This window comes from Cannabis sativa, chromosome 2 (genome assembly GCF_029168945.1).
Source record: "Cannabis sativa cultivar Pink pepper isolate KNU-18-1 chromosome 2, ASM2916894v1, whole genome shotgun sequence".
Taxonomy (NCBI): domain Eukaryota; kingdom Viridiplantae; phylum Streptophyta; class Magnoliopsida; order Rosales; family Cannabaceae; genus Cannabis; species Cannabis sativa.
Window position 1 is genome coordinate 85,805,510 of NC_083602.1, and position 23,463 is coordinate 85,828,972.

A 23,463-nucleotide genomic window follows, 5' to 3' on the forward strand; every position below is an offset into this window, starting at 1 on the left:
CACTTGATTCCACACTTTTCTCTCTTTTTCTCTCATTCTGTTTCCTCTCACTCATCTTTCCACTCTCTTTTTGCTCACTCAGTTTCTTTTTGTCACTCAATTTTTGCAACCTCGCTTGATCTTCATACACTTGTTTTGGCGTCAAAGGCGCTAGAGTGATTGCCCGCTGACGGAAAGTAAATGAGTACTTGTTAGTGAAGCCATCATGTTGTACTCGTCGATCAAATTGCCAAGGCCTTCCTAGAAGAAGGTGTCCAGCTTGCATTGGAACGACGTCACACAGCACCTCATCTTCATACTTGCCAATGCGAAATGAAACAAGTACTTATTTTGTAACCTTCACTTCACCACTATCATTCAACCATTGCAACTTGTATGGACAAGGATGCTTAAGCATTGTAAGCCCAAGCTTGTTAACCATAGAAGCACTTGCAGCGTTAGTACAACTACCTCCATCAATAATGACACTACATACCTTGTCCCTCACATGACATCGAGTGTGAAAGATGTTCTCCCGCTGCACTTCTTCTGCCTCTTCTTTTGCTTGCAAATTCAGGACTAGCCTTGTAACTAGTGCAAGCATCTCTCCAGATTCTGGGCCATATTCATTGTCAGAAGCATCTTCCAATGGTGGCATGTCAGCAAGATCATCTTCATCTTCAGAATCTATTTCTCCACTTTCTCGAATCACCATAACTCTTTGGTTTGGACACTGGCTGGCTATATGTCCCCGCCCCTGGCATTTGAAACACCTTATCTCACTAGAATGAGACTTAGTTTGAGTTGTTTTACCTTGAGATGGCGTGCTGTAGTGGATGGTTTTGGTGTAGATGATGAACTGGGTTGGTCATCCTTCTTTGGATAGTTCGACCTCCAAGGTGTTGTACTTAGCTTGTGTGTGCTCGGCCTTGATCTCGAACTTGAACTACCCTTCTTGAGCTGTCTCTCAACTTTGATTGCCATGTGAACCAAATCTTCTAACTCCACATAATGGTGTAGCTCGATTGGGTCAGCAATCTCTCGGTTCAACCCATTTAAAAACCTCGCCATTGTTGCCTCCCATTCTCATCTTTATATTCCCCAAATAATTGTCTACTTGGTTCCTATCTTCTCTATTCCCACCATACCTCCTATTGGTACCCGTCGACATCCTATCAACCTCTTCATCAGAAACTACTCCTTCGAAATCTCCTTCATTTTCATTCCCCCTTTGGTGTACTCTTCTCCCCCTTGGTCTCCGTTGTGCTCCTTCTTCCACCCTATTCAACCGCTCATGTATTTGCTCACACTCCTCCCTCAACAATCTCCTCATCTCCCCCATAATGGCTTGAAGTTGTAGATTTGGAACTGTAGGTGGTGGATTGTTATCACCCGTGTTTTGTGACATGATTAAAAATTCTGCAAAACAATAAAGTTCGACAAGTATAGAAAGGACCTCACTACACTCCCTCACGTGTTCCACTCAAAGAAAAGTGGTCACTCAAAGTCACTCGTGTTTCACTCAATGATGGCTTTTACCCTCAAATAAGCTCACACCTCTGCCTTTTTCCACTCTTTATCTTCTTTAAGCTCTATGAAAACTAGTGAAATGGAGGTTCAAGCAGTCAATTCTACCCAATAAAGCAAACGAAAACCGATGAAAAAGTGGCGAAAAGTGGTGATTTTTTTTTTTGGTGATTTTGGAACACTAGAGTGGGGTTTAGGCAAAACGGCCTTTAGACTATAAGGAACAAGAATATAACAAAAAGTGGCGAAAAGTGGTGATTTTTTTTTTTTTTGAAAACCAAAAGCCAACCTGAATTCAAGTACGAATTAATACCAAAACGCTTCAATAACAATGCTTCCAAAACTCTTTGACACTAGAGTAAACAATGGGAACAAGGGAAAACAAATGAGTTGAAATGAAGACAGATTAGGACTTAGCAATATCAAACAGATTCGAATTTCAAGGAATTTCACAAGGACAAGAAGAAAAAAAAATAAGGAAAAGATTGAACAAGGAAACGAGTGTGACAGAGAAATTAACAACAATGGTTACGGATTTTAAGAAAGAGAACAAGAACAAGACTAACAACAAAAAAAATAATAAAGAACACGAATAGAGTTTTTTTTTTTTTTTTGAAATATTGAGACACTAAAAGAATAAAAAGGATAAGCCAAACCGGATGAACCTTTGCTCTGATACCAACTGATACGAACCACACCAACTCGTGATGAAACCCGACACCAAATATGGAACAGCCACCAAGAACAAACAATGTTGGAATGGAACCTCGACCCAATGCTTAGCGAAGCACGAACCTTGGTATAAGGAAGACGCCACAAACGGGGATGGAAATCCGTTTGATAAGTCAAGTTGAACGCCACAAGGATACCTCCTTGATAAGTTCACAAGTTTCTTCAAGAACTCTAGAAGATAAAACTCACAATTTGCATATATGATAATCTGGTTTTTACAATGGAAAAGGTAGTCCCTTTTATAGGACGAAAATGACACCTACAAGACCTTTGGACTTCAACATTAACACACCTAAGACCTTTGGTCTTTCCAATAAAAGCATACTAAATAAGACTCTTGGTCTTCATAATGAAAGCTCCATAATGAAGACCTTTTGACTCCACTCTTGTAACTCCCACACAAAAGAACTTGACACATAAAATTAAATAAAACGTGACACATATAATGAAGCTTCAAAATTCAGTCCACTTTGATGAGTATGACCAATCTTTGTTCTCCTTCCGTGTTGACCACGGTCTCTTCTTGATTTAAGACTTTGTGTACTAGGCTGTTAAGCTCTTCCTTGAATCTCTTAGCTCGTGCCCTAGCCACTGGACCCACTGGAATTGGACTTGATACTTGGTCCTTGATGTCCTCATCACATATAGTTAAGGATGTTTCATAATGATTTATGAACCTGATTCCAGAAGTTTGGGTGGATTCAAATATACTACAGTTGATCTGTAGATCAAGACAACAGATTGATTAGAATGCACAACTTGTTTTATGTTAGTGCAAGTGGGAGTTTGTTGGGTTTTGTGCCCTAAATAAAACCCATTACAATTTGATTAGTTATCAATTTAAGAGATTTGAAGTGATTTATGTTAACATGTATTTTTCATGTTTATGGTTTAATATATATATATTTAATATATACACAAAATCAGTTAAGTCCAGAACATACATTTATTCACAATTACAGTATTGTCAACACAGTGGAATGTGATTGTGATTATATGATTCAAAAGACTAAGTCCCTGTTTCATCAGTGTTTTGGATTTACATTGATGTGATTATCTGCGATGAAGTATACTTACACTTGGAGTAAGTGTTATGTTCTTTCCAGGACATTGGTAAAGTATACTGGTTTCGAATGTATGGAGTATACATTGGACTGGAGCGATTGAACTTAGTCAAGATATTATAAACTTACCGTTGTATCTTTCCAAGTCAATATCACTAGTTGATCTTAGATTAAAAGAATCTAAATCCTGATATGCTTAGGCTCAATTTCAGGAGTGCTATTCATGCTCTTTGATTTATTAGTTAAGCCTACTTTTGGGTCAGGGTGATACGTATATTTTGGGAACATGATAGTATGACTGAGTTGGAGCGCTGAACATAAATATGGAATCTATAGCTTCTACTGGTGTATAGAAGTCAAGTGATGATTCCCTTCGAGCTTAGCTAAATATAAGTAAATTGATGAGCTCTTGTTTCAGTGACTATATCTTAGATCACTAAAACATCAATTACAGGTAGCTAAGTGTTTTAAGGGGCCAAATACATTGAGGGGTGAAAACAGTAAATTTAATCCCATCTCGATGTAAATCATCTATATAGAGGATCTTTGATCACATTAAGATTATAACGATGGTTAAATGAGATAGCATATCTATATCGTGGAGCATATAGAATGCTCTATATAAGTGTGAGAGTGCAATTCCAAGTTCTAAGAGTGGGCTCAACTAGGAATTAATAAGTTAGGGAATTTACTTGGTAAATTCGGTTCGACTTATAGGAAGCTCAGTAATATAGATCCATGGTCCCCATTCTAGTTGAGACCATACTGCTTGTAAGACTCAATAATTGATTTATGGTTAATCAATTATAATTCTAAAAGTTATACTATGTTTAATTTGTGAATTTTCACTAAGCAGGGGTGAAATTGTAAAGAAAAGAGATTCTAGGTTTATTTATTAATTAAGAGACTCTATATGTCTAATTAATAATTATGTTAAATGAAAATATTATTTAATAATCTATTTTAGTTATTAAATAATTAGTTTTGGCATTTAAATGGTTAGAATTGGAAAATTGGCATTTTTGGGAAAATAGAAATAAAATTTTGGAAACTGCAAAATCTAAGTGAGGCCCAATAACACCCATGGCCGGCCAGTTGTGTATGCATTTTCCAATTATTATTTTCATTATTTTAATGCCAATGAATTACTAATCTAAACCTAGCAGTTATCTATAAATAGAAAATGATGGCTCACACCAAATAAGGCAGTTAAGCAATTACTCTGTAATTCAGGAAACTGCCTCTTTCAGAAAGTTGAGCTTTTCCTTTTCTCTATATATAGCCGCCCATCTCCTACTTCTTTAACAAGAGAGATATAATTTCGAAATACCTAGTGAAAGAGTAGTGCCCACACACAGCAAACAGTACCTCAATCATGGTTTGGAAGATTGTGAAGGATCCAAATCCAAGAGAAGGACATTCGGACTCAGATTTTGATAATACTCTACAACAGAAAGGATACAAGGGTTAGAGATCTGAGTGGAAGGAGACATTATTCCGCTGGAACCACTGTAAGGTTTTCTTAACTTTATATGTGTTTATTATCGTTTTAGAAGTTCATATCTAGGTTGTTAATCAACATACTTGTGAGTAGATCTAAGATCCTGGTAAAAAAAATTCCAACACCCTGACCCAAACTCGAACCCAGACTAGGATCAGAAGAAAGGACTTAGACCTAGAACTAAACACAGACTCAGATCGGGATTGGAACTTGGGACTCGGACCCAACCTAGACCAGGACCCAGGACGCGAACCCACACCCGGAGCCTGATCTGGACCTAGACTGAAATCCGAACCCGAACCCAAACTCAGACCAGGACTCAAACTCTGACCCGAACTGAAACCCAAACTCGGACTCAGAATCGCAAATGGAACTAGAACCGAACTAGATCTAAGACAAGGACCAGGACCTAAACCCAAACCCGAACCCAGATCAAAACCCAAACAGAGACCTAAACCTGAACCTAGACTAGGACTCGAACCCGAACCTAGACCGGGACCCGAATCCACACAATAACCGAGACCTGGACCCACAGTCAGGATAGGGACCTGGGAAACAGAACTAGGACCGGGACCTAGTATCCGACCCAGACCCGAAATTGAACCTAGGACCCAGCTCGTGACCCGGGACAAGAAATGGATTCACACTCGGACCCGAGATTGGGATCCGGATCTGGACCCAGGGCTTGGACAAAACCCGTCGTCGGTGTCTGGATTTGGGACCCAGCCCTGGATCCAAACCCTAACAAGGACCCGAACCCACACCCGTACCTAAACCCAGTCCCAAACGCAAAAGTGGACCCGAAACCGTACCCTATGACCCAAAATTGGAACAAAAACAGGAAGTTCACCAGGACTGGAACTATGACTTGGACTTAGAATCGTAACTGAAATTGGACCTATATTCAGAACCGTAACGGGAGCAGGACCCATACTCCAAATTAGACCTAGACCCGAATTGGGAGACGGACCCAGATGCCCACCCAAACCTGGACTCGAGGCCCGAACCCGAACCTGAACTCAGACCCAAACATGGAACCAGACTAGGGACACAGAACCAGTGTCGGGGCCTCGAACCGCAATCCAGTCATGATCCCGAACCCAAACTCAGAAATGGGACCTGGGACCTGGACAAGGACCAGACCTAGACTTGGGACCCAAAATTAGAACCTGAACAAGAATCGCCGAACCAGGACCCTAGAACAAGACTAGGACCGTGACCAGGACCCGGACCTCGACCTAGACTCGAACACAGACCTAGCCTCAGACCTAAACTGAGACTGGAACTCAGGCCCGGACACGGTCGTGTACCACGACTGGAACTGAGACCCGGACCAAGACCTAAATTTGGGACCTGATCCCAAACATAGACTTGGACCTAGATAGGGATCCGGATACAAACCTGGACTCAGACTGGGATCGAAATGCTGGACATAGATCTGGACGGAGATCCTGACCCAGACCCAAACTTGGACCCGCACTTAGGACCCGAACTTGGACCTGGACCCGAACCTAGACCCAGATCGGGGTCCAGACCTGGACACAAACTCGAACACCGACTTAGACCCGAACTCAAACACCCACACCTTGAATCAGACCCAAAGCTAGACCCGGACCCGGGCACAAACTCAAACCCAGACAAGGATCAGAGTCAAGGACTTAGACCCAAAACTAAATCCAAACTCAGATCGGGATTGGAACTTGGGACTCATACCCAACCTAGACCAAGACCCAGGACGCGAACCCACACTCAGACCATGACTCGAACTTCGACCCAAACTCAAACCCAAACTCGAGCTCAGAATCGCAAATGGAACGAGACTGGGACCTAGTAGGCGACCCAAAACCGAACTTGAACCTAGGACCCAGCCCGTGACCCGGCACCAGAAATGGAACCAGATTGGGACTCGAGATTGGGATCCGGATCTGGACCCAGGGCTTGGACAAAACCCGTAGTCGGTGTATGGATTTGGGAACCAGCCCTGGACCTGAGCCTTGACAAAGACCCAAACTCACACCCGGACCTTAACCCAGTCCCAAACGCAAAAGTGGACCCGAACCCGTACCCTGTGACCCAAAATTAGAACCAAAACGGAAAGTTGACCGGGACTGGAACTAGGACTTCGACTTGGCATCATAACTGAAATCGGACCTAGATCCACAACCGTAACCAGACCAGGACCCGGACTCCAAATTCAGACCTTAACCCGAATTGGGAGCCGGACCCGGATCCCAACCTAAACTTGAACTGAGACCCAAACATGGAACGAGACTAGGGACACAGAACCAGGGTCGGGACCTCGAACCGCACCCCAGTCTCGATCCCGAACCCAAACCCATAAATGGGACCTGGGACCTGAACCAGAACAAGACCGAGACCCGTGACACTGATCCAGATCTTGACTCGGGATTCCGGTAACGGGGCCTGGAACAGACTAGTAGTCGGTGTCTAGATCTGGGACTCAAACTAGGACCAGAACACAGACGAAGAACCAAACCTTAACCCAGACCTAGACTTGGGACCCAAAATTAGAACCTGAACAAGAATCGCCGAACCAGGACCCTAGAACAAGACTAGGACCGTGACCAAGACCCGGACCCAGCCCCAGAACCGAACACAAACCTAGCGTCAGACCCAAACTGAGACTGGAACTCGGGCCCGGACACGGTCGTGTACCCAAACCGGAACTGAGACACGGACCTGAACCTAAATCTGGGACCCGATCCCTAACAAAGACTTGGACCTAGAAAGGGATCCGAATAGACCCGAACTCAAACCCAAAATCAAACTCAGAATCGCAAATGGAACTAGAACTGAACTTGGACTAGGACAAGGACCAGGATCTAAACCGAAACCAAAACCCAGATCAAAACCTAAATAGACACCTAAACCCGAACAGAGACTAGGACTCGAACCCGAACCTAGACCGTGACCAAAACCCACACAATAACCGGGACCTAGACCCACCGAGATAAGGACCTAGGAAACCGAACTAGGACCGGGACCTAGTACTCGACCAAGACCCGAACTTGAACCTAGGACCCAGCTCGTGTCCCGACACCAGAAATGGAACCAGACTGGGACCCGAGATTGGGATCCGGATTTGGACCCAGGGCTTGGACAAAACCCGTAGTCGGTGTTTGGATTTGGGACCCAGCCCTGGACCCGAACCCAAACAAGGACCCGAACCCACACCTAACCCAGTCCCAAACCAAAAAGTTGACCCTAACCCGGAACAGGACCAGGACCCAGACTCCAAATTAGACCTAGACCCGATTTGGGAGCCGGACTCGGATCCCCACCCAATCTTGGACTCGGGACCCGAACGCGGTTCTGAACTCAGACCCAAACATGGAACTAGACTAGGGACACAGAACCAGGGTCGGGACCTAGAACCGCACCCCAGTCTTGATCTCGGACCCAAACTCATAAATGGGACATGGAACCTGAACCACAACAAGACCGAGACCCGTGACACTGATGAAGATCTTTACTCAGCATTCGCGTAACGGGGCCTGGAACAGACCAGTAGTCGGTGTCTAGATCTGGGACTCAGACTAGGACCATAACCCAGACGAAGAACCAAACTCGAAGCCAGACCTAGACCTGGGACCCAAAATTAAAACCTGAACAAGAATTGCCGAACCAGGACCCTAGAACAAGACTAGGATTGTGACCAGGACCCGGACACAGACCTAGAACCGAACACAGAGCTAGCCTCAGACTCAAACTGAGACTGGAACTCAGGCCTGGACACAGTCGTGTACCCAGACCGGAACTGAGACACGGACCTGGACCTAAATCTGGGACCCGATCCCAAACACAGACTTTTACCTAGATAGGGATCCGAATACGAACTAGCACTCGGACCCGAACCTAGACCCAGATCGTGGTCCAGACCTGGACGCAAACCCGAACACAAACTCGAACCTGAACTCAAAACCACACCTAGAATCAAACCCAAACCTAGACCAGGACCCGGACCCAAACCCACACAATAACTGGGACTTGGACATTGAATCAGGATAGAGACTTGGGAAACAGAACTAGGACCCAGACCTAGTACCCGAACTTGAACCTAGGACCCAGCTCGTGACCCGGCACCAGAAATGGAACCAAACTGGGACCCGAGATTGGGATCCGGATCTGGACCTAAGGCTTGGACAAAACCCGTAGTCGGTGTATGGATTTGGGACCCAGCCCTGGACCCGAACCCTGACAAGGACCCGAACCCACACCTAACCCAGTCCCAAACCCAAAAGTGGACCTGAACCCGTACCCTATGACCTAAAATTGGAACCAAAACTGGAAGTTGACCAGGACTTGAACTAGGAATTGGACTTGGAATCATAACTGAAATTGGACCTATATCCAAAACCGTAACTAGACAAGGATCCGGACTCCAAATCAGACCTAGACCCGAATTGGGAGCCGGACCATATCAACCCAAACTTCGACTTGGGACCCGAACCCGAACCTGAACTCAAACTCAAACATGGAACAAGACTACGGACACTGAACCAGGGTCTTGACCTAGAACTGCACCCAGTCTCGATCCCGAACCCAAACTCAGAAAATGGGACCTGGGACCGAACCAGAACCAGACCGAGACCCGTGACAGTGATCCAAATCTTGACTCGGGATTCGGGTATCGGGGCCTCGAACAGACATGTAGTCGGTGTCTAGATCTGGGACTCAGACTAGGACCAGAACCCAGAAGAAGAACAAAACCTGAAGCCAGACTTAGACTTGGGACCCAAAATTAGAACCTGAAGAAGAATCGCCGAACCAAGACCCTAGATCATAACTAGGGCCGTGATCAGGACCCAGACAAAGACCTAGAACCGAACACAGACCTAGGGTCAGACCCAAACTGAGATTGGAACTCAGACCCGGACACGGTCGTGTGCCCAAACCGGAACTGAGACCCGGACTTGGACCTAAATTTGGGACCCGATCCCAAACACAGACTTGGACCTAGATTGGGATCAGAATACGAACTTTGACTCGGACAAAGACCTAGACTGGGATCGAAATGCTGGACCTAGATCTAGACTGAGATGCTGACCCAGACCCAAACTTGGACCTGCATTCGGCACCCGAACTTGGACCTGCATTCGACACATGAACTTGGACCTGCACCCGAACCTAGACCAAGATCGGGGTCCAGACCTGGACCAAAACCCGGGCACAGACTCGGACCTGAACTCAAACCCACACCTAGAATCAGACGCAAAGCTAGACCCGAACCCGGACCCAAACTCTAACCCAGACTTAGACCCAAAACTGAATCTAGACTCAGATCGGGATTGGAACTTGGGACTCGGACCCAACCTAGACAAAGACCCACGACGCGAACCCACACACAAAGCCTGATCTGGACCTAGACTGAACTCCGGACCCGAATCCAAACTCAGACGAGGACTTGAACTCCGACCCAAACTCAAACATTAATACAAACAAGTCCCGCGTTTGTTAGCCTTTTGGACTTCTTAAGGCTGCCAAAATTATCTAGATGACTAAATTCAATGTATTTAACATAACCAACCAAGGCCATTATTATTCCCCCACCTAATATCTTTTGAATATCAACAGATTCATGCCCTTTAATTGTCAAACCATGCTGACCACGTTTTTGTATGCTAATTACTCTCTTCAATGGCTTTGATGACATGGACTAAGCCTTGATTATTATTTGAACCCATTTTGGTCTTTTTAGAATCAACCCAATTCTCTTGGATTAGCCCATTTAGTGCTTCCTTGAAATGTTTGGCTCTAAGTCTTGTAATTGGGCCACTAGGAAGTGACAAATGGTCTTCTGCAAATTTAACTCCATTCCCATGTTCATGATCAGCATGTCCAACAACTCCTTGGTTTGCATCATTTCCTTGGTTTGCATCAACACAGACCTAGTCTCAGACCCAAACTGAGAATGGAACTCGGGCCCGGACACGGTCTTGTACCAAGACCAGAACTGAGACCCGGACCTGGACCTAAATCTGGGACCCGATCCCAAACACAGACTTGGACATAGATAGGGATCCGGATACGAACCTAGACTCGGACCAACACCCAGACTGGGATCGAAATAAAGGACCTAGATTTGGACCGAGATCCTGACCCAGACCCAACCTTTGACCCGCCCTTGGACCTGGACACAAACCTAGACCAATATCTAGGTCCAGACCTGGACACAAACCTGGACATACACTCGGACCCGAACAAACACCCAGACCTAGAATCAGACCCAAAGCAAGACCCGGACCCAAACTAGAACCAAGACAAGGATCAAAACCAAGGACTTAGACCCTGAACTGAATCCAGACTCAGATTGGGATTGGAACTTGGTACTCGGACCCAACCTAGACCAAGACCCAGGACGCGAACCCACACCCGGAGCCTGATCTGGACCTAGACTGAAATCCAGACCCGAACCTAAACTCAGACCAGGACTCAAACTTTAACCCAAACTAAAACCCAAACTCGAACTCAGAATCGCAAATGGAACTAGATCTGAACTAGGACTAGAACCAGGACCAGGACCTAAACCCAAACCCGAACCCAGATCAAAACCTAGACAGAGACCTAAACCCGAACTGAGACTAGGACTCGAACCCGAACCTAGATCGGGACCCAAACCCCCACAATAACCGTGACCTGGACTCAGAATCAGGATAGCGACTTGGGAAACAGAACTAGGACCGGGACCAAGTACCCGACCCAGACCCGAACTTGAACCTAGGACCCAGCTCGTAACCCGGCACCAGAAATGGAACCAGACTGGGACCTGAGATTGGGATCCAGATCAGGACCCAGGGCTTGGACAAAACCTGTAGTCGGTGTCTAGATTTGGGACCCAGCCCTGGACCTAACCCTGACAAGGACCCGAACCTGGACATAGTCCCAAACCCAAAAGTGGATCCGAACCCGTACCGTGTGACCTAAAATTGGAACCAAAACTGGAAGTTGATCGGGAATTGAAATACGACTTGGACTTAGAATCATAACTGAAATTGGACCTAGATCCAGAACCGTAACCAGACCAAAACCCGGACTCCAAATATGACCTAGACACGAATTGGGAGCCGGACCCAGATCCCAACCCAAACCTGAACTCGGGACCCAAACCCGAACGTGAACTCAGACTCAAACATGGAACCAGATTAGGGACACAGAACTAGGGTCGGGACCTAGAACCGCACCCCAGTCTCGATCCCGAACCCAAACTCAAAAATGGGACCTGGGACTTGAACCAGAACCAGACCGAGACCCATGACAGTGATTTAGATCTTGACTCGAGATTTGGGTAACGGGGCCTGAAATAGACCTGTAGTCGGTGTCTAGATCTGGGACTCAGACGAGGACCAGAATCCAGACGAAGAACCAAACTCGAACCCAGACCTAGACCTGGGACCCAAAATTAGAACTAGGATCCTAGAACAAGACTAGGACCGTGACCAGGAACCGGACCCAGACCTAGAATCGAACACAGACCTAGCCTCAGACCCAAACTGACACAAGAACTCGGGCCTGGACACGGTCGTGTAACTAGACCGGAACTGAGACCCAGACATGGACCTAAATCTGGGACCCGGTCCCAAAGACATACTTGGACTTAGATAGGGATCGCGATACGAACCTGGACTCGGCCCAAAATCCAGACTGGGATCGAAATTCTTGACTCAGATCTAGACCGAGATCCTGACCAAGACCCAAACTTGGACCCGCACTCGGGACCCAAACTTGGACCTGGACCCGAACCTAGACCCAGATCGGGGTCCAAACCTGGAAACAAACCCTGACACAGACTCGGACCCGAAATCAAACTCCCACACCTAGAATCAGACACAAAGCTAGACTCGGACCCGGACCTAAACTCGAACCTAGACTAGGATCAGAATTAAGGACTTATACCGAGAACTGAATCCAAACTCAGATCAGGATTGGAACTTGGTACTCGCACCCAACCTAGACCAAGACCCAGGACGCGAACCCAGTGAGGCCCAATAACACCCATGGCCGTCCACTTGTGTATGCATTTTCCAATTATTATTTTCATTATTTTAATGCCAATTAATTACTAATCTAAACCTAGTAGTTATCTATAAATAGAAAGTGATGGCTCACACCAAATAAGACAGTTAAGCAAGTACTCTGTAATTCAGGAAACTGCCTCTTTCAGAAAGTTGAGCTTTTCCTTTTCTCTATATATAGCAGCCCATCTCCTTCTTCTTTAACAAGAGAGATACGATTTCAAAATACCTAGTGAAAGAGTAGTGCTCACACACAACAAACAGTACCTCAATCATAGTTTGGAAGATTGTGAAGGATCCAAATCCAAGAGAAGGACATTCCGACTCAGATCTTGATAATACTCTGCAACAGAAAGGATATAAGGGTTAGAAATCTGAGTGGAAGGAGACATATTATTCCGCTACAACCAGTGTAAGGTTTTCTTAACTTTATATGTGTTTATTATCGTTCTAGAAGTTCATATTTTGGTTGTTAATCAACATACTTGTGAGTAGGTCTAAGATCCTGGTAAAATAAATTACAACAACTGGCACCAGAGCCATGGTAATTGATTTTCTTGCAAGAAATTTTGACTTAAAACGATTTGTTTGTGATTTGGATGGTTTCATGTTGATCTATGTGTTATATAATGATTGATTGATGTTTTTGAAATTCTGGGAAAAATAATTGAATTTTCGTTTCTGGAATTATTTTTATTGGATAGTTTGGAAAAAAATTAAGCAATTTACTTTTTTACAGAACTCAATTTCAATTTTATTTGAATTTGTTATGATTTTTTGAAATTTTGAAAAAATCGGGGGTGGTGACACACCCTTTTGCGCGCAGCTGGCTACTGGCAGCACCCTTTGTGCACCCAAGCAACCCCTTGCGCCCAAGGATGTGCACCTGGATGGTGTGCTTTGCAGACCCTCCGTACAGCTAGCAAATTTTTTCGTTTTCTTTGATTTTTCATGCTATTTCATGGAATTAACTTTCGTTTTTTTGTGTAGTTTTGTATTTTTGATTTTTACTTTACATATTTCAAATCTAATTATCAGAAATAAATTAATTTGATTTTTTAAAATTAATTTTAGACATTAGTGTTATTTGAATTTGAAAATAGGTAAAAATTTATCTTTTTGCTTAATTTTTTATCTTATTTTTTAAATTTGATTATTTAATCTTATTTTTAAATTTAAGGTCAGATATTAATTTTTTTAAAAAAAATATTATTCTATTTTAAATAATTTGACCTTATTTAAGTTTAAAATATGATTACTATAATCATGGTATTTTAAATAGAAATAAGATATTTTTGCTAACTTTTAAATTTTGTTATTTTTATTGAATTTAAGTTATAAAATCAGAAAAGGATATTTATTTATCAATTTTATTTTATTTGAATGTTAATTTATAAAATAACATGAAATTTAAAAGGTGGTGAGCCAAATTTTTTTTTGTTATGATATTTAGGTTAGTTGAAACCTAATTTTTCAAAATTGTAGGTTTAATTTTAAATATTATTTTATTTCATTTAAAAATCTAAATTTTTTTTTAATTATTTTCGAAATTTAATTAATTATTTAAAATTAAATAAATCCTACATCCAACTATCCAATCCAACTTGTTGCAGGAGTATGTGTTTTAGATTGTTTGTAAGTTTTATAAAACCTATTATTATTGCTTGATCTAAATTGCCATGGTTAACTTGTTGACAGATCCAATGATCTGATTTTAACCCATGGTTCAATTGTCAATAGGTCAAGTAAATAATTTGTAACAGGTAAATTTTACATTCTTCTTTCATCTGTGTATGACCTAGTAACATGATAGGGTCCATCCAAATTTGTGTGCCTGTGTGAGCCTATATGTTTATTTTATTATAGATGCATATAGGTTGTTGCTAAATAAAATGTCACACCCTGATAGATTTTATTTAGGTCCATTTACTTTTTGGACCTATTCAATTAATAACAGTTATTTATTTTAAGGTTAAATTCCTCTCTTTTGGGCCTTATGTGAGATATGGGGGCCAATAGAAGTGGGTACGACATACTGAACCCAGCTCCCCCTCACATGAACTACCCCAATTGTGAAGGCCCATTTGCCTAATTTGAATAACTGTATTAGGTTAATTAAATTAGTTTAACCTAATAAAATTGATTAGCAACATAATTAACTTTTAAAATATATGAAATTTATTTTCATTTTAATATTTTGAAGTTAATTTTAAGAAAAACACTCTTAGTTTAAGATATTATTTCTAGATAAACTATTTGTATTTTTCTTGTATTTAATAAACTAAAGAATTTTAACTAACTAGATTCTTTCTGAAGCTTATTTTAATTATTTCATTAAATATTCCTATTTAAGTTATAAATTAGTTATTTTTAACTGATTTTTCTTATCAACTTAAATTTGAATATCTTTTGAATTTAAAATTAAGTAGAGGAATTCTAGGAATTGTTTATTGAAGATTCTTAAGATATTTTTTAAGTTGATTTCAAACTTAAAATGGAATATTCTTAAATTAGGTAGTTACCACTTAATTTTGATATTTAATTAAATTTTATTTGGAAATTTTTTAAGTTGCTCTTTTTTAGATTCTTTCTATAACAGCTTAAATTAGATATTTTCCAAATCTTGAAAAGATACTTAATTAAATTGACATATTTTCTAGATAGTTATTTCTATACTAGTTATTATTTCTAATATTAAAATAGGAAAATATCATTGATTGTGAAATTAATTGTTTAATAATTAATTTTGGTACAATTCAAATTAACGATATTTTTTCTAGTATTAAACTGAAAATTAATAATTAAGTTTTCTCTATACTTAATTATTTATTTCTTGAATTTCATACATTTAATTAAATTGAATATTAAATATCTAAGTTGATTTTCATCATGATACTTAAATATTGTTATTTTCATGACATTTAATCAATAGAAAATTATTTTAAGTTAGAAATTTTTTATAACAACTTAAATTTGAATAATTTTCAAAATATATTTTATTTATTTTATTAATCAATTTTCGAAATTGCATTTGATTATGCAAGATGATTTTGAATTTACCTTGAAAAATAGATTAAAGTTGAAAATTAATTATTTTAATTAATTTTGAACCAACTAAAATCAATGATTTTTTTATTTAATGATTAATTTAAAATAAATGAACTAAAAATATATTATAATTAGAAATTGAATTAATTAGTCAAAGAAAATCTAGATTGATAATATTTTTGCTTGAAGTATTTTTTTTTTGTAAAGATTAATTTATTTTTAAGTATTTTGAAAATTGTATAATTTTATACTTTAATTTTTCGAAATACAATACAATATATATTTTTTATAGAAAATTTAAATTTGAGTTGCAAATTAATTTAAATTAATACAACTTAAATTAAATAATTTTCTTAAAATTTATTGGAAAATTAATACTAAGATGGAAATAATTCATTTTATTTTCTTAACCATATAAGTTTAATTTTATAAATATTAAATTAAATTTTATTTAGAATTTTATTCTAAATATAAAATTTTTAATTAAATAAATATATATTTAAATAAATAATAGAAGAAAATACATTTTAAATAATGAGCTTTATTATTATTATGATATTTGATCTCCATTGTTGGTTTTACATAGCTATTGTTTTAGTGAGTAATCCTCCCTAATGGAGGAACATTCATTAGCAAGTTAGCGTCGTTTAATCTCGAAAGATAAGTATATTTGTAAGTGTGTTATAATAGTATTGATCACCCTAATGGTGGCGACTGTATTTGACTTACAAACGTATGAAACAATGGTGGGAGCTCATGAAATAGGAATGACCTTGACTCTCGCCTAAACGGAACAACGTCGAATTCTCTTTTCGATCGAATAAAAGGTTGCTAGAATGTTTATTATTTTAGACGAGCTGACAACTCTATTCAATGGATGGTAGCTTTGACTCTCGCCTAAACGGGACACTGATATCAGTTTGTTGAAAACCTTGGAAATTATTTAGGATTGTATGTTTTAGTATTTTCTCTTGTCATTAATGTTTTAGGATTGTTATGTGCTAATAATTTCTGAATAAGATTTTGTGTTAAACCATAATTGATTTCTATTTATTATTTTGTAGTATCCTGAATTTCCATATCAAATCCCACGTTATCACTGTTGACTGAAAATAAGCTAAATGGATCTAACTTCCCTAAATGGAAAGAGAACATTAATATTGCTCTCATAGGTGAAAGTGCCACGTTTGTGTTAACTGAGCCATCTCCTGAACAGCCGGGTTATAATGCAACCAAAGCTGTTAAAGAGAAGTTCGAGCGTTGGCAGAATGCTAACAACAAAGCTCGATACTTCATGCTTTCCAGCATGGTGACACCTTGAAAACAAGGTTTGCAAACACTGTCACGGCTGCAGAAATAATGACGAAGTTAACTGAGCTATTCCGAATGGCATCTATCCAGTCTCGCTTTGACGCGACTAAGAAATTTATCAATGCACGGATGGAACCCCATCAGAATGTGCGTGATCACCTTCTCCAAGTGGCAAGTTATTTCCAGGAAACCCAGAATCATGGTGCTGAAATGGATCAGACAACTCAAGTGAGTCTTATCTTGAATAGTCTGACTCCAGCTTTTCTGCCCTATACATCAAATTATGTCATGAATAAGAAGGAACAAGACTTTCACACGTTCGTCAATGACCTTTAGACATATGAAAATTTGATTGGAGGACCCAAGAAGAAAGAGAGTAAACCTCAGAATTCTGGAAACGGTAATGGGACGATTAGACCTGAGGCACACGTTGCCTCTACTTCCAGACCCAAGAATAAGAAGAAGTGGAAAAATACCAATAAGCGAGCTCAAGCTGTAAAAACAGCTAAGAACAAAAAGGCTGCTACTCCTGGTGATACACTAAAAGGAAAGTGTTTCTACTGCAATGAGAAAGGCCATTGGAAACCCCAATGTCCTAAGTTTCTTGCAAAGAAACAAGGTATTTCTTTCTATAAACTGGTGTGTTTTAGTGAATTATTATCCATTTGGATTATTAATTCTTGACTACTAACCTTGTTTATTTGTTTTTCTTCTTACAGCCCAAGCTGATTGAACTCAGGTGCTATCTTAGCGAGTTGAATCGGAAAGCTGGACAAAGGGTGGGGTTTGTCCAAGATAAAGATGAAGCTCGTTTATTTATTTAATTTTTGAATTAATTGTTTCAGTTTCAGAACAATTTGGATTTCAATTATAAGTTTGGGATTTTATTCCCTGTTCTTTTCTCATAATGTTGCAAACATTTTTTTTATGATTCTATAATTAAGTTTTTTATTTTACAAATAAATTGCAATCTATGAGTTGAGCTTCATTACTTTATCTTATATATCAATACCAATTATTATATTTATTATGTTTGTATGTGTATTTGTTTTTATTATTGATACAAATTTTATAGTTATTTAAACTCTTTACAGAGTTATTACTACATAAACACAAGAAATTATTTCTATGTTTATGAATAATTGTTAATTCTAAAACAATTATTAAGAATTTGTTTAATAAAAAGATCTTTTGATCTGATAGGGGTGGAGAAAAAGTTAAGAATACTATGCAGTTCAACGATCTTTTATGTCTAATGAACTCTAGATTATATTCGAAACTCCACATAATCTCTATATAACACTTAGAGAGTCATGATCTCTATAACCTTTAGGGGTGGATCATAATCTCTATATACTTAGGGGTGGACTATATTCCACAGTACTCTTTGTGACACATAATTTTAAACATGGAAGTAATATAATAAATTAGCTATTATCAGAATAAATCCTTGATCTTGATTATATGTTCCAGTTTAGATTTACTGTTGTAATAGATAATGATACCAATAAAGTTCTTTGATAATGTATCACACTACCTTAATTGAGTGGGAGAATTTTAAAATTCCTTACCCATCTTCATTTGGTTGTCACTTGTGATAGGAACTTAAGAACAGTACTGAGAAAGTAAATCTAACCATTCATGTGGATAGAAATAACTTATCAGAGTTATGAGAATAAGATAGAAAAATTCTTGCATAGTCTATTCGAATGACTTGAGTCAAGATTTCTAATCCTCATAACATTTTATGGTATCTTAATTTGATTGCTTAATCTCTAGCAAGTATTTTACACTTCAAATACTAGACTTCTATGTTGTTGACATAGTCTTAAAGAAACTTACAGTTTCAGACTAAGATAATAAGTCACAACTAGATACCCCTCAAAACAATAGTAAGAGGTTAAAATTATTATCTAACCAGACACCTATTATTGAGTGGGAGCCACCTGAGATGTAATCAAATGAGGAACATTAGGGGATAGTCAAGAAAGATTTATGAAAGTGACCTATATGTTAGATATTAAGGAACTATATATTAGTAATCCTAATATCCACACCAAGTGATTAAGATGTTGAGATGGTGGTTACTCTGGGGGTGGTGGAGTTATTCTAGAAGAGTGTAAAAACCCATTTATAATAATTCAAGCTCCATTAGAGAAGATATATATAACTTTGTAAATTCAAAATTACCAGAAAGTTATTCTACTGAAGAAAAATTCTACACTGCATTATCTCAGTTCCAAATTTTAAAATATGAGAGATATGTCTTCTGTTTGTTCAGATGTACTTAATAAGCAGTAAGGATTTCAGTATACCTTGATGAGTAAAGCATATTGATACGAACCACACCAACTCGTGATGAAACCCGACACCAAATATGGAACAGCCACCAAGAACAAACGATGTTGGAATGGAACCTCGACCCAATGCTTAGCGAAGCACGAACCTTGGTATAAGGAAGACGCCACAAACGGGGATGGAAATCCGTTTGATAAGTCAAGTTGAACGCCACAAGGATACCTCCTTGATAAGTTCACAAGTTTCTTCAAGAACTCTAGAAGATAAAACTCACAATTTGCATATATGATAATCTGGTTTTTACAATGGAAAAGGTAGTCCCTTTTATAGGACGAAAATGACACCTACAAGACCTTTGGACTTCAACATTAACACACCTAAGACCTTTGGTCTTTCCAATAAAAGCATACTAAATAAGACTCTTGGTCTTCATAATGAAAGCTCCATAATGAAGACCTTTTGACTCCACTCTTGTAACTCCCACACAAAAGAACTTGACACATAAAATTAAATAAAACGTGACACATATAATGAAGCTTCAAAATTCAGTCCACTTTGATGAGTATGACCAATCTTTGTTCTCCTTCCGTGTTGACCACGGTCTCTTCTTGATTTAAGACTTTGTGTATTAGGCTGTTAAGCTCTTCCTTGAATCTCTTAGCTCGTGCCCTAGTCACTGGACCCACTGGAATTGGACTTGATACTTGGTCCTTGATGTCCTCATCATTCCCCCCTTCTTTAGAAGGATTTGTCCTCAAATCTTCACCTGTATCAAATGGACTTAAATCAGAAACATTAAATGTAGCACTAACATTATATTCACCTGGCAAATCGAGTTTGTAGGCATTGTCATTGATCCGTTCAAGTACTTGAAATGGACCATCTCCGCGAGGCAGCAATTTAGAACGCCTTTGTGTTGGAAATCTCTCTTTCCTCATGTGTAACCATACCCAATCACCTGGTTCAAAAACCTGCTTGTGACGACCCTTGTTAGCCTGCTTAAGGTATTGTTCAGTCCTCCTTTCTATGTTGAGTCGGGCCCTCTCATGGAATTTCTTCACAAATTCTGCCTTCTTCTCGCCATCTAAATTCAAATGCTCAGAAACAGGTAAAGGTGATAAATCCAAAGGAGTTAGAGGATTAAAACCATACACAATTTCAAATGGTGAAAATTTAGTAGCAGAATGCATTGCACGATTATAGGCAAAATCAACATGTGGCAAACAATCTTCCCAAGTCTTAATGTTTTTACTTATGATTGCCCTTAACAAGGTGGATAGGGTCCTATTAACTACTTCTGTTTGACCATCTGTTTGAGGGTGACAAGTAGTAGAAAATAACAATTTTGTCCCAAGTTTTCCCCACAATGTTTTCCAAAAGTAACTTAGGAACTTAGCATCCCTATCTGATACAATTGTTCTAGGCATACCATGTAATCTCACAATTTCCCTAAAGAAAAAATCTGCAACATTAGATGCATCATCGGTTTTATGACAAGGGATAAAATGAGCCATTTTAGAAAATCGGTCTACTACCACAAAGATTGAATCCCTCCCACGCTTACTTCTTGGTAGACCTAACACAAAATCCATAGAAATGTCAACCCATGGTGAACTAGGGATAGGTAGGGGTGTGTAAAGGCCATTTGGCTGCACTCTTGATTTAGCTTGCCTACAAGTGACACACCTACCACAAATTCGCTCAACGTCCCGTTTCATATGGGGCCAAAAGAAATGCTCTTGCAACATAGCTAGAGTTTTAGCAACTCCAAAATGTCCCATCAACCCTCCCCCGTGGGACTCTCTAACAAGCAAATCTCTCACAGAACAATTAGGCACACACAATCTATGTTCCCTAAATAGAAAATCCTCATGCCTATAAAACTTTCCTTCAGCAGTCTTTTCACAAAGAGCATAAATTTCCCCAAAATCATGGTCAGCAGAATACAACTCTTTTATATGTTCAAACCCAAGCAATTTAGCATCAAGAGTAGAGATTAGAGCATACCTGCGAGAAAGGGCATCAACAACCACATTCTCCTTACCTTGTTTATACCGAATGACAAAAGGAAAGGTCTCAATGAACTCAACCCATCGTGCATGTCTCTTGTTGAGTTTGTGTTGGCTTTTCAAATGTTTCAAGGATTCATGATCCGTGCGAATCACAAACTCCTTTGGCCACAAATAGTGCTGCCATGTTTCTAAGGCACGCACTAGTGCATACAATTCTTTGTCATAAGTGGGGTAATTGAGGGCAGCCCCACTTAGCTTTTCACTAAAGTATGCAAGCGGTCTCCCATCCTGCATAAGAACAGCGCCAATACCAAGCCCAGAAGCATCACATTCAATTTCAAAAGTGTTAGAAAAGTTAGGCAAAGCAAGTAAAGGAGCATGCGTAAGCTTGTATTTCAGCAGCTGAAATGCCTCCTCTTGAGCTTCACCCCATTTGAATGACACATTTTTTTTTATTACTTATGTAAGTGGAGCGGCAATTGCGCTAAAATTTTGCACAAACCTCCTATAGAAGCTAGCAAGTCCATGAAAACTTCTTAACTGATCGATCGGCCAATTGTAGCACCACAGATGTGGGCTTAAGTTCTCCTAGGCCTAGTTGCAAGTATATGGAATAAGGCATGAGATTTACACTTGCACCTAAGTCCAGGAGGGCTTGGCCAAATTCCTGTTCCCCTATTTGACATGAAATGGTGGGACAACCAGGATCTTTGTATTTAAGCGGTGTCTTGCAGTCGATCACCGCACTAGCTTGTTCTGCCAAGAATGCAGTTTTCTTGACATGGTGCTTCCTTTTGATAGTGCATAGATCCTTGATAACTTTGGCATAAGCCGGTACTTGCTTGATTACATGAAGTAATGGTAGGTTAACCTTAACTTGTGTCAAAAAGTCAAGGATCTCGCTATGACTTTCCAGTACCTTTCCAGTGGATTTCAAAGCCTGAGGAAAGGGCACCTTTACTGGAAGGTTCTGTGGCACATCAGCATCTGGAGCGGGCATTGGTACACTAGTGGTCTTAGGTAATGGTGATACCGTACTTTGACCACTTCGGGTAGTAATAGCATTAACCCCTTTGAGATTAGACTCTGAAGGAGCGGAGGTTTGTGCCATATGTTGCCCTTTGGGAGTGATTAGAGGCTGAGCGGGAAGCTTACCACGCTCGTGAATGACTGAAGAATCATTTAACTTTATTATTTGAATCTTTATGTCCTTCAATTCCTCTATCACCTGAGTGAAATAAGTCCTGAACTCTAGTTGAGATTCTGCGAGAATTTTCATGGAACTCTCAAGAGAATTCTTTTGTTGATCAGGCCTCCATTGGCTCCCAGATGCTTGATTTTGACTTGTATCCTTCCAACTGAAATTGGGATGGTTACGCCAACCAGGATTGTATGTGTTGGAGTAGGCATTATAAGGCTTCTTGTAATCCCCTAAGGCATTACACTGTTCCTCATCTCCTCCCCTTAACATACTAAGACTAGGGCACTCTTGGGGTTGATGATCAGTCCCTCCACAAATGAAGCATGGTTCTTGCTTTTCCACTTTTGCAGCGATCTGGAGTGCTTTACCTTCTTGAGTTTTGAAAGCCTCAAATTGTTTTTTCAAAGCTTCAAGTTGAGCTTTCACACTGTCCTCCTCCTTCAATTGGTAGACTCCGGCTGTTCGTGGCTTGTCTGTAGGACTTGGCGCACTCCATGTGTATGATTTTTCAGAAATTTCTTCAAGATATTCCAAAGCTTCTTCGGGATCTTTCTGTAGGAAGTCGCCATTGCACATCATTTGTAAGAATTGTCTTTTGTCGGGCGCCAGAGGCACCGTCGTAGAAATAGCTGACAAGACGCCAACTTTCGTATCCATGATGTGGGCACTGGCCCATCAAATCTTTAAACCTCTCCCAGACCTGATGAAACGTTTCATGGTCCTTTTGGGTGAAGGTAGAGATTTGCCTCTTAAGGCT

At 40.0% G+C, this 23,463-nt stretch overlaps 1 non-coding gene across 1 annotated transcript; it reads left to right on the plus strand.

The window, feature by feature from the left end:
- The first annotated feature begins 23,356 nt into the window (after positions 1–23,356).
- On the plus strand, positions 23,357–23,463 carry LOC115696120 (small nucleolar RNA R71). Its single transcript, XR_004007715.2, has one exon. It is a non-coding gene; the product is annotated as a small nucleolar RNA R71 (small nucleolar RNA).